We start from the raw sequence: 18,405 nt of genomic DNA on the forward strand, positions 1-18,405 counted from the left end.
AGTTGGAGGCGTGCATGGCCACGCAGTCATGGGTGAACAGTGAGTACAGGAGAGGGCTGAGAATGCACCCTTGTGGGGCCCCAGTGGTGAGGATCAGCGGGGTGGAGATGTTGTTTCCTACCCTCACCACCTGGGGGCGGCCCATCAGGAAGTCCAGGACCTAGTTGCATGGGGCGGGGTTGAGACCCAGGGCCCCAAGCTTAATGACGAGTTTGGAGGGTACTATGGTGTTAAATGCTGAGCTGTAATCGATGAACAGCATTCTTACATAGGTATTCCTCTTGACCAGATGGGTTAGGGCAGTGTGATTGCAATTCCGTCGTCTGTGGACCTATTGGGGCAGTAAGCAAATTGGAGTGGGTCTAGGGTGTCAGGTAGGTTGGAGGTGATATGATCCTTGACTTGTCTCTCAAAGCACTTCATGATGACGGAAGTGAGTGCTACGGGGCGATAGTCATTTAGCTCAGTTATCTTAGCTTTCTTGGGAACAGGAGCAATGGTGGCCCTCTTGAAGCATGTGGGAACAGCAGACTGGGATAGGGATTGATTGAATATGTCCGTAAACACACCAGCCAGCTGGTCTGCGCATGCTCTGAGGATGCGGCTAGGGTTGCCATCTGGGCCGGCAGCCTTGCGAGGGTTAACAAGTTTAAATGTTTTACTCACGTTGGCCGCGGTGAAGGAGAGCCCGCAGGTTTTGGTAGCGGGCCGTGTCAGTGGTACTGTATTGTCCTCAAAGCGAGCAAAGAAGTTGTTTAATTTATCTGGGAGCAAGACGTCGGTGTCCACGACGGGGCTGGTTTTCTTTTTGTAATCCGTGATTGACTGTAGACCCTACGTCTCGTGTCTGAGCCGTTGAATTGCGACTCTACTTTGTCTCTATACTGACGCTTTGCTTGTTTGATTGCCTTGCAGAGGGAATAGCTGCACTGTATTCGGTCATGTTTCCGGTCGCCTTGCCATGATTGAAAGCAGTGGTTCGCGCTTTCAGTTTTGCGCGAATGCTGCCATCAATCCACGGTTTCTGGTTGGGAAAGGTTTTCATCGTCACCAAGGGTACAACATCACCGATGCACTTCCTAATAAACTTGCTCAACGAATCAGCGTATACATCAATGTTGTTGTCTGAGGCTATCCCTATTCCCTCAACCCTTGCTCTCTACACATGAGACAATAGGGCCTGACCTATAACATATCATAATCACATCAATAAATGTATTATATCAAACTCTGAACACCGTAACACGTGACAGCAAAATGGATGCAGAGAACGTGACAAATAAACTTGAAATGGTGGATTGTTTACTGGTTGCTCAGGAGGTAAAGGGGAAGTCAGATGTGTGTAATAAAGTGGAAAATACTGGAAATCAAGAAAAAGAAGGTAAGGAGCAAGTGCTACATGCATATTATATGTGCCAAACAGGTGTTGTTAGATTACAATATACTTTTTTTACTATGTATTTTCCGACTGTTTGGAACAATGTAAACAACACTAAATACATTATAAGCGTACCAGAGAGTCTGTTTTTTGTAAATCCTTTATTACAGCAAAGACTAAAAACAGTCGCATTCATTCATGAATGCAATTTCCAAAATGGAACGCTTTAGGCCTATTTATTGTTTACGCCAATTAGTCAATGGTCGCTTTGTTATTTTATTTTAAAACTAAAATGCTTGATTGCATTTCAAGTCACGAATGACTTTTATGCTGTGTGATGACATGAACAAATAAATGATTGATTGATACAGTAGCCTATGTAAGTATTGGAATATAGGCTTGAGTAAGTATTAAGACTTAACAGGATGCGCTCTTAGGCCTACAGCTCGATGGTGGTTATACAAGGCTGCTATACTAAGCCTACTTATGATAATGACATTACTTATTATTATAATGATCATCATAATAATAACAATAAGAAGGAGCTCAAGGAAAAAGGAGGGTTGTTGTTATTATTATAAATAATACCAGAGAAGCTGGTCTAACGGAAAAAAAAGTGTAAAGCCTTTATTACAGCATAGAAAAGATTTAAAACGGCTGAATTTGTGAAATTGTTTATCCAACATGTTGTGGTTGCCTGAGACTTGGTGCTCACGGAATTAGTAGGCTATTAAACCATCACTCAAACAGGCAACAGAAGCAGGATCTGTCTTATGTTTGCAGATATATATGGCTGATTTTATAAAGCCAGGCACATTTAATAGTTAGGCTATTGATCAGGGGCGCAACATTCACTGGGGTGGGGGGGGGGCCTTGTCCCCCCCAAATTCAAAAATGGCATTTTTGTCCCCCCCAGTTTTATCATTACAATGTGATACATAATGCGACACGTTGTGCTTTAGGACCATTGGACTCCGAGCGCTCGGGTAGCCTGCTTGGAGTGTTCAGCCGGCTGGATTTAGGACCGCACGGACACCACAGAGCAGGCTGACAGGCTGTGTGAAGACAAAGCTTCTGGCAGGCTGGCTGAACCAGCACGGGAGAGTTGAGCATAGTTCAGTGTGTGTTTTCCCACGGGGGACCAGTACGGAGAAGAAAAAAAAATGTATGAAATGTATGCATTCACTACTGCAGGTCGTTCTGGATAAGAATGTCTGCTAAATGACTAAAATGTAAATGTAAAGAAATGTGTGTTGCGCTCTTTCACCGAGTTGTAAAAGCAAGCAGAGCAGAAACTGGCTACTCTTTAGTTGACTGAATATAGCTGGCAAGGTAACTGCTGTGTAACTTAACAGAAAACTAAACTAGTGTTTATTCACAGTGCTGAGCTAGTATTGTAACTGACATGTACAGTAATGTTAGCTAATGTTTCATCCCCTCTCAACTGAGGTGAATATATAAGCTACACTAACTAGTAACTACCACAACCATGTCACCTCTAGCCTCTAGTTATCTGTCAGATAGTGATATGAGGTGGCTATTATTACTATCTAACAGATGTTGTTTCTATGGAAATGTTTTGCAGCCTTTATTTTGTCTTGTTTCAGAAGTTAATGAACTTGGCTAGCTTTTGCTCCTGACCGCCCCCTCCCGTCCCTTAGCTTGAAAAATGCAGACCGCGCCACAATGATCTCAGTCGGGACCTGCAGGTATATCAGTGAATTATACAAAGTTCCATCTTGAATTGATGGGTAGACCTACAGTAGTTACATGACAGCAGCTGAAGCTTAAAGCTACAGTCTGGGATCTGAGAATAATAGTCATTTCAATTATTGAACCATTTATTCTGTTCTTGGATAGTATAATGTATAAATGTACACCAAGGTAATTCTTTGTCATGCCTCATTTTAGGAGGATCAGATGGTGACAGGGGTCTCAGCAGGGTCAGGCAACCAGGGAAGACCAATCTGTGACAGAGGTGAGGGAATTTTTGCAGATACAGCACTTTATTCTCTCTGTTCAGAAAACACTGGACAAGCCAGATGCTATTTTAAGGCAGTCTGACAAACCTCCAAAGTTGACTTCCAAACTGTATCAAGGGTTGATAGAGGCTTTCCCCAATGACAAAAAATATGTCAAACAAAAATGGGAGGAAGACCCAGTAGAAGCTATTGATGATGATGAATGGATACAGATAAGTTTGAATGCCCAGTCATGTTCCTATCATCTCAGACATAAACTACTGCAGTGTAAGACCATCCATAGAATGTACTGTATGCCAGTGAAACTGGATTACATGCACTCAGAAATGTCATTCCTCTGCTGGAGGTGTAAAACACGAAAGGGGACATATTTGCATATGTTTTGGTCTTGTGAAGGCTAGCTGATTTCTGGCAAAGAGTATCTTCTTTTTATCTCAGCATGTCTACAGATTCTCCCTTCTCCCTGTTTTTGTTTGCTTAGAAATGTTGAAACTGGAGACTGTTTTCTGAAGAAACGGTGTAACCAAGAATTTATAGTGGCTGAGAAATGCATTGCCATTAATTGAAAGTTGGTTTTCCTCCCACAATGTCAAGTTATGTATCACTAGATTTGATTTATTACACAATGAAGGCTATACTGGGCAAATATCATAAGGTCTGGATGACTTGTATGAAATACAGTAGGACTAAAGGAGTCTGTATTGAAAACATGCCCACGCCAGGGGGAGATACCTATCTAGGCAATCCCTAGCTGCTTGGCTGCTCAGTCCTGGCCATGGGGGTCTGCCGTCCTGTGGATTGTCTCTCTGGCCTTGGCCTAACTCACCTGATACCAATAATGAATGTTTCACTAAAATCCTAAAGCTAAGTTGGGTGTGTTGGGTTGGCGGGCTGTAGGGTGGTGGACCGTTAGGGACAGGACGGGGCGACCCAAATATATTGTGTGCAAGTAAAAAGAGCTCTTCAGTACTATTAGTAGTATGAGAATAATTATATGGAGGATTTGCTGTTTCTGTGTGTTAATGTATATTTGAAGTGTATGTGTTTTATTTATTTCAAACCTTTCCCTTTAAATTAAAAAGGTGAAAGGTGTGAACGGGGAAGGAAATTGTGTTGGGTGCGAGTTGAGTTATTGACTACTGGTGGGGGTCGGGCGTGCAGGCGTCTCGGGCTGCTGGTCGGTCAGGCTGCATTTTATTTATTTGTATTTTTTCAAGAGTTGCTCATTTGTTAGTTTATTGGTTAAAGGAGCAACACAATATTTTATTATTGAATTACCTTTGATCTAGTTCAGTCTTATTAATCACTTAAACATGTTTAATAATGATCTCTTACATAGATGACTGTGGGTATTTTTGCTTACTTTTTGTTCTAAATAGAGACTGCATATTGGATTGTGTAAAAATGCAGGAAATGAGCTTTAGATGGCCCAAAAATTCAAGGAGAGGAACCCCAGACCTCCCATCAGGTTATGTCCCCCCCACTTCTACAACCAAAGTGGCACCCCTGCTATTGATTATAGACCTAATTAAGTTGGGCTTTCCTCTCTTCTCACTTTTCTTAGACAATTAATTAAGGCAAGGGCTTTTTTCTCTCCGCTTCTGCCTCCGCCGCATTCTTCTCAACACCAAAATGCGATTCACTTTTCTATTATATACACAGAAACATGGTCTAGGAAAAGGTGCCATAATATAACCATATACAATTTTAATAGCAAATGTCTTAGACTGATGGACTGTGCTATTCCCATTCCCTCCATGATAGATCAGTCCACTCAGACAGACACGAATCAGACAGTCTTGTACACCATGATTTTTTCCATTTATTGACCAGTCGACTAAATGGGGTCAGCCCTAATAGAATTGAATGGTTCCTAATGTCTTAACGACTTTAACTAATAGATCTTTATGCAATATAATGTACAGTAATGCAATGTATATTTAGAGACCTGAACACAAGGTACTGTATTTCACACACACACACACACACACACACACACACACACACACACACACACACACACACACACACACACACACACACACACACACACACACCTGTTCCATGTTTATTCATACCAAAACATTTAATGCAACACTATCCACCACCTGTTAAACATCTGTGCTAGAATTGGGCACCGGATCCAATAACTCCCCCAGATTGCCACATTGGACAGTAATCTGGAAAAACGCAAGGCATCTCTCTCACCCACCCACAACAAAACACTGGAGTGCAAACCACTGAAGAGAGCAGAGAATGAGCAGAGAAGGCACTGAACTGATGAATGAGCCTTCAATAAGCCTTCATCAGGACACAATTAGTAGAAACATGCAGAGGAGATGAAATGGAGCATGCCTTCATTTGAGGCGGGAGGACTGTGAGGATTCCATTAACAACGCATTGGGACAAGCCACATTACTCAGGCTAGTTTTGATCCTGAGTAAACATTCTCCTCACATCTACTAGGGCTATACCTTGAACAGCTCCATGAATGAGGTCTAGGTAAAGTATGGTGGGTGGACCCCAGTGCTGACCGTTAAATTGAACAAAGTCTTCTAAAAGATTTGTCTCTATTCAGATCATTAGAATCTTTTCCATTACCAGATGTTCGCCGAGGTTCTGACCGACTGTGTTTACGTTGAATGCATTTAGTAAGAGTACTAAATCCACAGTTGGTGCGGGACTGTACTCTGTTTTAAAATGGTACTCTGAGACGAGATAAGCTTCCCCCCTGCCCATGTCTGAGATCTTTAAACGGCATCAACAATGGGCTTGCTCCGTTTTCATGAGAAACAGAAAGCCTCTTTGTGGATGCGTCAGACAGGCCCTGTGTGTGTGTGTCTGTCTGTCTGTGTTTGTCCGTCCGCGCGAGCGTGTGTGTGCACCCGTGCATGTGTGTGCGCCCATGTATTTGTGCGATGCCGCAGCAGATTGTCCGGCCATACCGAGGTCCACATTTACATGGGCCTAATCTGGGCCAGATGTTCCAGGATGACACAGAAAATTATAAAAGGCCCAATACCCTGGGAAAGTCATGTGACCTTGTGACTGGCGCTGTCATATTCCCCCGTCGTCAGCCCGTTGTGCAGCTAATTAGATGAACATTTGCTTGTTAGTATAACTACAGCACCGGGAATATAGGTGGGGTCACTTTTAATTCTGTTGTTTTAATAGCTTTGGTCACTGGGACGTTAGGCATACAGCTGTGGTGCTTATAGTTGTTTGTACTGTGCAACATGTTAAGATGGCTTGTGCTCAGGGACTATTTCTGTGTTCGTAAGCCTCACACATTTTTATCTCTTTGCCTCTCTGCCCCTGTTTTACTTTATGGTTATTTTGTTTGCAATTATTTCCAAATATATTCTACTGACCCTGCTGTGAGTTGTTGTTCAGATTCAGAAATGGCTGTCGCACAACCAGTCCATTTGTCCTGCATGCATAGGTTAAGTTTAACTAAAGTTTATCTACCCACATTTCAGCTCTGCGCTCCAAGAATCCGCCTCAGTCATGTATTTTTTAGGGCCGTCCAGAGACGACCGCCAGGTTAGCTTACTTGCTGCTTCTCTTAGGACTCACTGTTGGCCTAGATTAAAATAGTTATTTTTCTGTTCAACGTGTTCTAGTAGAAATATGTATTAGAATCCACAGCGTTGACCTCTGACCTGTGTATGCTCCATACTCTGGGGCCCTAAATAACTAAAGCACGGCCAAGCTAGCGCTTCAGAGGCCAATAAACAACAGATGTTTCAGACTGGAAACAAGGACAGCGTTGCTTTGAAAAAACAACTCCAAAACCCTTATAAATAAACTAAGGAGAGAACATCTCTTCTACCGTATGCAATATGGACATTAGTTTAGTTATTTAGTTGCGCCCAAGCTTTCAGGGTGAATGCATGTGGTCTGGTAGGCAGTAGCTATCTTGCCTCAGTAGACTGAATGCTTGCTCGTTAATTATACTGTGAGCACACAAACATCATTTGATATGATACTCCAGTTTTGACATGAATGATATGTCCCTTTTTTCAGTAATGCATTAATGTTACTGCCGTAAGCCTGCTTGGATCCAATCCTTCAAGAAAATGCAATCCATGTCATTTAATGTCTCATCGTTGAGGGCTCAGTGGGGATGAATGAGTGAAGCCTGACACTGGTACCTGAAAGCATGACAGATTCCTAGACTTCGGGGCGCAGTCCCATCACCTCATAGTGGTATCCATTGTAAGCATACTGTAGGTTCTGTGTATCCAGGCTCGGCTAACTGATGCCGACCTGGTAACAGGCTTAAACTCCCTGACATTGTCCCTCTGTTTCCCTATGCGACAGTGCTAGAGGAGAGTCAGCGGCAGCAGCTTGGGGCGGTAAGCTACTCGTCAGCGCTATGCGCTGGGCCTCTTCTACAAAGGCCCAGGCTCACATCGATGTCCCCTGGGCCGCCAAGTACGTCTCCAATAATCCCTGCATTCGCTTCATTGCCATCGACGATCAAAAGCGCAATTTAGGTCAGTGCCGCCATTCTCTTTCTCTGTGTGCGTTTGTCTGTCTGTCTCTTTATTTTCCACTCTCTTTTTCTCTGTCTCTTTATTTTCCACTCTCTTTTTCTGTTTCCTTTTCTGCACCCCCCCCCCCCCCCCCCCCTCGCCCTCTCTGGAAGGCATACATCAGAATTGCTCCCTGATTGAGTGCCACTGTTCAGCAGGCCTTTAACTTTCCTCGCTAGCTTATACCTCCAGTCCACTGGATTCTTTCTTGACTTTGTCAAGCTGCATTTGGTGTACAAATGTAAATGTCAACAACAACAAAAAATCCCAGTGTTTAAGTTCTGACGTTTTCATTCAACCTCACATCATTCACTTATTTGACGGCGCTGCCGTGCTGTTGAGAGCCTCCGTAGACCTTAGTGTTTGATTGGCTCTGTGAGTGCTGGGCTAGGCTTGTCCATTTGGTAGTCAGACTTCATTGCTGATTTGAACACAGAAGGGAGATGCAGCAGATACTGAGCAGGAGAGCACAACACCCTAAGATCAGGCTTCTACACACACCAGCCTTCATTATCAGCTCTGCTAGAAAACCACTGCCTCTCGGCTTCTATGAGAAGGAGCAACATCATCTTATATCAGACCTGGAGGGGGGTGTGTGTGTGTTTCACAGAGAGACAAATATGTGCGTGTGTGCTTCAGTGAAAAACGATGTGTGTGTGTGTGTGTGCGCGCGCACAAGCGCATGTTTGCACGTCACTTGTGTATGTGTGAGAAAGAGTGCGAGGAAAAACTGAGAGCGATAGATACTCTTTTGAAAGTGTTCACGCACCTGTCACCTCTCATCCACTCCAGTGTTCAGAAGGCAACATCCTAATTAGAGGAGCTGGTAAATGTTTCATTCTACAAGGCTCCTCTGCCCCGGTTATGCTACTGCGCTCCTCCTCTCGCGCTCCTCCTCTCGCCCTCCCCCGCTACGCTTTAATCTTATTGTTCCTTTGTGTAATGTATTTTGCTTGTAGCTCAAGTAAGCAGGGTGCAAGCACAGATGATTTCTGACTGGCCCTTTGAAAGCCTGGGAATGCAGAGAGCAGGAGAGGTGCTGTAAGAATAGCTGTGGAGCGTCTCCCCAACTCTCTAGTGGTCTAAAACAGGGAGCTTGTTGTGACCAGGGGAACAGGTGTCAGGTCACAGAGCACACAGGACAGGACAATGGCCCTCCTGCGTCACCAAGACAGGACGGCCCCCTGAGGAAGATTTAAGAGTAAACAGCTTCATGTTCAGAGTTTCATCTGTACTCCGATTGGAATGAAATATGCAAGTGAGTTAACAACTCGTGCAAATTGCACAACACATCATTTGGTGCCAACTTGCTCTGAGTTGTGCCTGTCTACCTAGTGAACCTAGTAACCTGTGTGTTTTTTTTCTTACTTCTCCTTCAGAAGCCGAGTTTGTGCCAGCCTCTCGCCTACTTGCCTACCTTGCTACCAACATACACACTGTTTCCCCACCTCCATCTGTCTTATCTCTTTATCTTCAACTCTTTCCTCATACTTCTCTCATCTTTGTCTTCCTCCTCTTTCTTTCTCTCCCTCTCTCATTTTCTCTCTCTGTCAGGCCCTATGGCCGGGGACTATGATGTCAAAAACTGGTTAGGGTGGCTCTCTAACCAATGAGCCAAACCAGAATGGCCCACTGGACAGACGTTGGACAGACCCCAGCGAATGGGTGCTGTAGCCTGTCTGTGTGCTATAGTCACTGTCACCAAACTGGAGTCTCCCTGTCCCTACACTGTCCACACTGTGACCCTCCCTAGTTCCCTACAAGGGAATTCAGCATCTCCAGCTAGGCTCTGAACAAAACAACCGGCTGTGTTTGATGTGTGTGCACTCCCTCACGCAACGTTGTCCCGTCTGCCGCTTTAAAAAAAAAACGAGCCAAGCTGGAGGAAATGATTGACCTCGTAGTAACTCTGTTTCCCGCTCCAGCAGGTCAATTGCGGGACATGTTTATTGGCGGCAGTAAACCATTATTCTCCACAATCAGTTTAAATATGGTTTTAAGACGATGTCATTAGAGAGATAACTTCATGACGTACAGCCTCGATAAATCAATGCAAAACATCCTGTATGGTTCAGAGCGCTGTCTGTCTGTCTGTCTGTCTGTCTGTCTGTCTGTCTGTCTGTCTGTCTGTCTGTCTGTCTGTCTGTCTGTCTGTCTGTCTGTCTGTCTGTCTGTCTGTCTGTCTGTCTGTCTGTCTGTCTGTCTGTCTGTCTGTCTGTCTGTCTGTCTGTCTGTCATTAGAAACAGGATCTCACTGTGTCCACTCCCCGCATGATGTCACCGCCACACAACCGGATCCTCAGCAGACAGGGCTCCAAGCCTTTCTGTTGTGTGTACAGTTACCAAACACTCAACAAACAGTGCATTCGGAAAGTATTCAGACCCCTTGACTTTTTCCACATTTTGTTACGTTACAGCCTTATTCTAAAATGTATTAAATATAATCCTCATCAATCTACACACAATACCCCATAATGATATTTTTGCATATGTATAAAAAAATTCAAAACAGAAATAAGTATTCAGACCCTTTGCTATGAGACTCGAAATTGAGCTCAGTTGCATCCTGTTTCCATTGATCATCCATGAGATGTTTATACAATTTGATTGGAGGCCACCTGTGGTAAATTCAATTGATTGGACATGATTTGGAAGGGCACACACCTGTCTATCTAAGGTCCCACAGTTGGCAGGGCATGTCAGAGAAAAAAACAAGCCATGAGGTCAAAGGAATTGTCCGTAGAGCTCCGGGACAGGATTATGTCAAGGCACAGATCTGGGGAAGGGTACCAAAAAAATTCTGCAGCATTGAAAGGTCCCCAAAAACACAGTGGCCTCCATCATTTCTAAATGGAAGAAGTTTGGAACCACCAAGACTCTTTCTAGAGCTGGCCGGTCGCCCGGCCAAACTGAGCAAGGGCCTTGGTCAGGGAATTGACCAAGAACCCGATGGTCACTCTGACAGAGCTCCAGAGGACTTGAGGCGTCTGCTTCTCAAACTAGACACTCTAAGGTACTTGTCCTCTTGCTCAGTTGTGCACCGGGGCCTCCCACTCCTCTTTCTATTCTGGTTATTCCCAGTTTTTGCTGTTCTGTGAAGGGAGTAGTACACAGCGTTGTACCAGATCTTCAATTTCTTGGCAATTTCTCGCATGGAATATCCTTCATTTCTCAGAAGAGTAGAAAAAAAGTTTCAGAAGAAAGTCTTTGTTTCGGGCTATTTTGAGCCTGTAATCGAACCCACAAATACTGATGCTCCAGATACTCAACTAGTCTAAAGAAGGACAGTTTTATTGCTTCTTTAATCAGCACGACAGTTTTAAGCTGTGCTAACATAATTGCAAAAGGGTTTTCTAATGATCAATTAGCCTTTTAAAATTATAAACTTGATTAGCTAACACAACGTGCCATTGGAACACAGGAGTGATGGTTGCTGATATTGGGCCTCTGTACTCCTATGTAGATATTCCAGCTACAATAGTAATTTACAACATTAACAATGTCTACACTGTATTTCTGATCAATTTGATCTTATTTTAATGGACAAAAAATATGCTTTTCTTTCAACAACAAGGACATTTCTAAGTGACCCCAGACTTTTGAACGGTAGTATATATTTCATAGTGTTTACTGTTCAACTGTACAATTGCGCTTTCACTGACTTAGAAGTCGATTCTGATGAAGGTCAGTATGGCCAAAACATAAATGTCTTAAAAAAACAAATTGAATCAAAAATTCTATTCACAAACCAGAATTCTGAATTGTGAACTGAACTGAATTGTGAACTGAACTGTGTTCTTAGCTGTGCCGTATTCCTGTGTGTCCCTGTGATGTGCAAAGTCTGCAGAGTGCAGTCCGTCTATGGTGGTATGGTTCTGAACTGTGCTGTATGTGCTTGCCTGTGCAGAATCCCCAGAGTACGGTCCCTCCATGGTGGTCCACACCAGTGTTCCATTTGGTGTCAAACACCTGGAGGAGGCCAAGGAGCAGGTGGAGCCTATCATCCTGGTGAAGCTGAACAAGCTGCTGCCTGGCTTGCCACAGCCCGACAGTATCAAGTGCCAGAAGTGGAGATACTCACAGGTGAGAGGGGTTACTCAGACAGGAGTTTTACTGTATTACTTCATCGAGTGAGGAGAGAAAATACCAGGGGTTTTACTGTATTACTTCATCGAGTGAGGAGAGATAATACCAGGAGTTTTATTTCATTCACTCATTGAGAGAAGAGGAAGAGTTATTTTTTTTCTTCATAGATACTTTAAGAGATAATAACTGTTGCTACTTCACAGTCCTGTCAAGATACATGGAAAGAAGGTCAGAGGGTTAGACTCGGTTCAGTAAAACTCATCGTCTGTGTAAAGAACATTGATGAGTGACATGCTGTGTCTATCATGATCACGCCGTACTAAACTTAAATATATTACGGTTTTCTGCTTCTGTATACCACATGAGTGTAGTGTACGGAGACTGCCTGGACATGGTGTTCCTTTTTCAAGTAGCTCCAATGTCCTGTTTACTGTGATGTTTCCCTGAATCTCTATGTTCTTCTTGGACCAGATACTGTGACTTTATTTACACTACTTATGTCCAGCAAGAATATGTCCTCCAAGGGCTCTCGTAGCTGTTCATCACTCTTCTGTAGTGATTGAAGTACACACTCGGCGATTGCATCACTCAATCTCTTAAATGTGCTCTCTCTCTCCTCTCTCCTCTCTCCTCTCTCTCTCTCTCTCTCTCTCTCTCGCTCCAACACACACCCACACACACTCTGCTAAGCTAGGCTGGGCTGGGGGTCAGAGGCCACAGAACATCTGTGTGGGAGGCCACATCACTGGGAGTGCCAGAGCATGGGCCAAGGCCCACTGGAACTGGATGGGCCATGATAGAACGCACACACACACACACATTTGTACTGTAACACACACAAGCACATTTGTATTATAATATAGACACACACACATTCATAATGGAATGCGCAGACACACACACATACATATGCACACTCACTCACACTGTACACACATCAGCTCCCTGTCAAATGCACTAGCAGTCATTCTAACAAAGACCCTTGTGACAGAGAGACACAAATGCATGATTGATCCTAACAGTTATAGCAGTTTAACTGTTGCTAAAATAAAGGTTATAAGTTGCGTGCTCTTTAGATTACTTCTCTTATGAAGCAGACGTATTCTCAGCTGTCGAAATCTCTTGCTTTCCTTGAGATAAAACGTGTTTATATTGGGGCGTTTATCTTAAGGTCCCAAACCCTCCTCCTTGGCGCTCCGTGCTCTTTGCCCTGGGAAGTCAGCCTCACACTGTATATGGAGACGGCAGGGCCCAGGGCCACTTTATCAACGTACCACTAGAGTGAACCAAACAATTTGTCCATGGCCACATTTCAACAAAAATGCTTATCATCAATTGATTTACATGGTGATGACCTTTTCAAGGATGCATGAGCAAACAAACAATTATGTTTTGGGGGAGGAGTGGGGATGGAGGGAGGTGGAGGTTGGGGGTTATGATAGCAGCACATAGTAGCCTATAACGATGCCTATTAAAAGCCCCAGCAGGAAATGGATCCTATTTCCTTACCCTTAGCGGTGCAGGGCAGCGTACCTCGATGTTTATCCATCTGCTGCCTCTCCTCTTAGTACAGGCCAGCAGAAGCCTCTGACAGAAGTTACGACACGTACACCGGCTTGTGTGTTTACACTCCCAAGTCATTAACACACTTAACTCTCAGCATTCAGGATTTAAACATGAGGAAGACAGTTGGCTGCGAGGCTGATTCGCTATCTGCCTGTCTAGCCAAAGGCAGTGCATTTTATGGCTTGATCTGTGGTATCCCACCACGTTCATCCAGAGGTAACTTGAGCACAGACAGTTTTTTTGGATTGCAGGATAACTGTAGCACAAACAAATCATTGTCTCAATACACGTTCTACTGTAGCTGTAGAAATAGATACATCTGTGGCCATGACAACAATTGGGCTTCAGTAGTGTAGTATACAATCAATGCATCATTTATCAGTGAAGGACAGTGAGCTGCCGATTCCACTCAATAGCTCAGCAGCAGCATGAAGGACTAATCAGCCCTCTCTATTGGGTCTAGAGACCGTTAGGGCCACTCCACCTGCTGCTGTATGGCCCTTCTCTCTCCACCCCCTCCCCCCCTCTCTACCCCACCACCCCCTCTCTCTTTCTCAACTAATTAGGTGACGAGCTCGGTGGCCGACTGCCCAGGGCAGATGACGCCGCTGTCCCAGCCTCTGTTGGTGTGTGGGGGCGACGGCTTCACACATTCCAATTTCGACGGCTGTATCGAGTCTGCCCTGAAGGTGTTTGACGTTCTGAAGTCCTCGGTAGGGGGGATGGGAGTATAGTGTGGGGGCCTCTATGTGTACAGTATGCTAGCCCAGAGAGGGGGGTACTGCCATTGATCCATTACCCCCCCCCCCCTGTCCACCGAAGTACTTGATATGTTTTTTTAACATGTTGATGCTATGCTGTGTTCACTTGTGGTTAGATGTGGAACCGGTGTTTATATGACCCACTAATACAACAAGGTGGACCATGATTCCGTTCCAATGAAGTACTTTACTCAAAGTAAATATGGTGTTGTTACTCAGGATTTCTCTCTAAACATCTGATTTTGGTTCAGATTGAATAAAAAAGTTGAAAACTATATCTCTCCCTTTGTGTCTGTAATTCCACTTTCTTTTTTTTTCTCAGAAAGATGGCAGGTGGTATGGGAACCAATCAGCACAGAGCTCAGAGCAAAGTCGTACAAAATGGATGTGGGTAGTCAAAAAGCAATTAGAAAGTAATCAAGATCCCTTAATGACTTCTAAATGCATTAGGCAAAGTAGGAACACTATGTGCTGTTTGACTAATACCATATCTCACCCACCATTGATGTAGCCAGAGGACTCCGGGTATGACTGCCTGGTATGGCTAACACCAGGTCTGCCCTGTGCTCATGAAGGTCAAGTGTCCCAGTGAGAGCCCTGTGGCCCTGCCAACCCTAACCCCCCCCCCCCCCCTCATGGCGCCCGTGGCGGTGTAATTCCACCCGGGGCAGCCTCCCGACACTGACCGAGTTCAGCAGCTTAGTGGCGGAACAGTAATCTGGGACAAAATGTTTGGCAGCCGGTCTGGAGAAAGAGCCCCCGCTAATCCGACATAATTACAGCGTTTTGGGCCGGAGATCCAGGCTGTTGCAGCTGGGGTAGTAGTAGGCCCACTCCACTCTACTTACAGTCTGCAGTAACAAGCAGCACCCAGGTAAGGGTTAAAACACATACACATATAGAACCCATACACACACATGCACACATACATGCACACACACACATACCCAGCCTGCAGCTGCAGGACCCTGATCGCTCTTAGGCCCCATGCAGTACCACCCGCAATGGCACCAGGCTCTGCCTCCACACTGGCAGTGGGAAAAGGCCTGTGTGTGATTAGGCTATGCCCTCTCGCGTGCTAGCACTATCAACACAGTGAGCCACAGAAAGCCCAGAATGCTGAATTATGAACAGCCCACTGCACAGACTTCACACACTGGCTTGAAGAGGCCAAAACCATCCAGAGAAACAAAAGAGAGCCAGAGTGGTTTTAGGACACTATCTTAGCTGATTGCATCATCACTGTTCTTGGGGTTTGGGTATTGTTCTTCATGCATGACAGGTTCGCTATTGTCCTTATTAAAGGGTTTGCCCTGTTTTTGGATTTCTTTTTATTATCGATCTAACACTTCTTTCCCCCTGCAGTCACTGAACAGTGCGTTAAATGACTAGTGTTCTCTCCTCCACTTAACTGAATGGGTGAATTCAAGGTCAGACACAAGCACATTTCGCTCAGGGTCATCTTATATGTGAGTATATGAAAACAGAATACAAACACAATGTTAGAATAAAATGGAAGTGTTTCATTTCCAGTTTCTCCAGTTGTACTGCAGTGCAGGACTGTCTGCTTTCCAATGGGAGTATGATATGAAACCAACTTTCCACAACTCGCACCAGTACATAATTGTAAAGGCCCAATGGGTGTGAGTGCATGCTTGTGTACAATACAATACTATACATGTGTTTGATATCTTGTAACATATGCACTCAGGTCGCGATGACATTCACAAAGCACACGGACAGTAGATTACATCAGTCAGTGGACTGTACCCCTTGTGCCACACTGAGCTTCACATGTGTTAGGGGCAGGAGGAGAGAGATGGAGCCTCCTCGGATTACATGTTAATGCTCATCCAGGGCACAGAGACTGGTTGGAACAGAACCCAAATGCAGCAGGAGAGAGACGGATAGATGGGGGTGGGGAGAGACTAGCTTTTTGCTCCAAGGGGATGCATAATTCATCGCAGTCATCCTGCGAGAAATAGAAGTCAGCTGCCTGGATTGCACTAGCCTTGCCACGGCGTTGCATCAGCTGCCTGCTTCTCTGTTCTGCCTGCCTGCATCTCTGCTCTGCCTGCCTGTCTGACTCTCATTAACATGCCCATCCTCAGCTGGGGGTCTTTGATCTTTTTTTAGCATCCGACAAGAAATAATTGGTTAAGGTTGAAGAGAGCTAGGCGGCGGAGGGGAGAAGAATACTGGGGATTTGTATTTGGGTTGTTGAGGAGGGTGTGTAGGATGCGGGGTGCTGGTAGAATAAACCCGGTACTGCCAGCGGGCTTGTGTGTTGTTGGTTGGATAGGGGACTGCCGGGTGATTGTTCGGCGGGAAGAGAGAGAGGGGGACAGAACAGAGCAGTGTCGCGTTTGGAGCAGTGAGAAGAGCGGCACGCACTGTGTCGTTCTCGCTGGCTGGCTGGCTGGCTGGCTGGCTGGCTGGCTGGCTGGCAGAGCACTCGCTGGCTTGGTAAATGACAAAGTCAAGTGAAGCCTTTGTTTCACTGCCAGAACTAATTTAAAATGTTCCCCCGACTCCTTTTCTCTTTTATCCACCCTCCTCTCTCGCCCTCTATCTCTCTCGCTCTCTCTCTCTCTGTATCTCTGTCTCTCTCTCGCTTTTTTTACAGCATTGTACATGCATGCACAAAAGGGCCTCTCCAGATCCAGACTGTGTGTCTCTCTCTGTGAAGAGTCCCCCCCACTCATCCTTATCCCCCCATCACACAAAGCAGTTAAGCATGCTGCCGGAGACACTAGGCTCATGGTGCGTCTGACCTATTTTCGTAGGCTATTCCGATGGAGCAAGGCTGCTGTGCACTGTGGGTAGCTGATTTGCATTTTTGCAAAGTCACTGGCAGATGGCACCAGAGGTTGAGGAGATAGCAGCTACCCCCCTCTACCTCCATCCCCCCATCCTCCTTTTAGGGCCACAAGGGCAGGATTCAGGTCATGGCTTGTCATGTGACTCCACTTTTGGTGGACACCCCCGGAGTGGGATTAAAAGTCTCTGAGCACTCACTCTACTCTGCTCCCACTGGGGATGGATAAGTGTTGGGGGGGGGGGGGGGGGGGGGGGTGTATTTGTGTTTGGATCCAAGAGCATTTGTCATAAGATTACTCTGTTGGTGGAGGGCTATTTGCTCAGGGGGAAAGATGTTTTCAGGGAGGAAATGAGGAGAAATGAGGCTTGGGTTTTCAGGATAAGCGAGTCCACTCTGTAGCCTCTTGTGTGCACGATGGTGTGTAAGTGAGTGAGTGCACGCTACAAGCAAGTGTGTTTGTGTGTGCGTACGTGCATGAGCATATGTGTGCATACAAGTGTGTGTGTGTGTGTGTGTGTGTGTGTGTGTGTGTGTGTGTGTGTGTGTGTGTGTGTGTGTGTGTGTGTGTGTCAGACAGGAGATTGGGATGTTTAGACTTCTCCTCTGCCTCCCCAGAGAGCCCAAGCTGGGATAACGAGAGAGGCGGTGCACAGCCCCATGGGAGGTGACGTCACCAACAGCAGTCGGCTCCCTCTCTCTTTCTGTGGCAGGTAGGCAGGCACAGCCCTCTGAGCACAGTCAGTCGATCGCCTAAGAGCTCACTATTGATTCTGGAGGGAGGGACAGTCAGTCAGTCAGGCCCATACAGACAGCCTTGTTCTACTTAAGGCCAGCATCCCGGAGTCGCATCTTCACTGTTGACGTTGAGACTGGTGTTTTGCGGGTACTATTTAATGAAGCTGCTAGTTGAGGACTTGTGAGGTGTCTGTTTCTCAAACAAGACACTCTAATGTACTTGTCCTCTTGCTCCCACTCCTCTTTCTATTCTGGTTAGAGCCAGTTTGCGCTTTCTGTGAAGGGAGTAGTACAGAGCGTTGTACCAGATCTTCAGTTTCTTGGCAATTTCTCACATGGAATAGCCTTCATTTCTCAGAATAAGAATAGACTGACGAGTTTCAGAAGAAAGTTCTTTGTTTCTAGCCATTTTGAGCCTGTAATCGAACCCACAAATGCTGATGCTCCAGATACTCAACTAGTGTAAAGAAGGCCAGTTTTATTGCTTCTTTAATCAGCACAACAGTTTTTAGCTGTGCTAAGATACTTGCAAAAGGGT

General features: G+C 45.3%; 1 long non-coding RNA gene across 2 annotated transcripts in view; it reads left to right on the forward strand.

Annotated features, from left to right (window-relative positions):
* LOC106589389 (uncharacterized) overlaps positions 1–14,955 on the forward strand; it is a 28,192-nt gene extending 13,237 nt beyond the window's left edge. Inside the window, exons 2-6 of one of the 2 annotated variants that reach the window (XR_006762541.2) lie at positions 2,986–3,087; positions 3,290–3,356; positions 7,684–7,859; positions 11,806–11,981; positions 12,679–14,955. This is a non-coding gene — a long non-coding RNA (uncharacterized LOC106589389). The remainder of the gene's footprint in view (positions 1–2,985; positions 3,088–3,289; positions 3,357–7,683; positions 7,860–11,805; positions 11,982–12,678) is intronic. The other variant, XR_014383023.1, reaches the window with a different exon arrangement.
* Positions 14,956–18,405: the final 3,450 nt, after the last annotated feature.

The sequence above is a fragment of the Salmo salar genome, chromosome 28 (genome assembly GCF_965601325.2).
Source record: "Salmo salar chromosome 28, fSalSal1, whole genome shotgun sequence".
In the NCBI taxonomy this organism is placed as follows: Eukaryota; Metazoa; Chordata; class Actinopteri; order Salmoniformes; family Salmonidae; genus Salmo; species Salmo salar.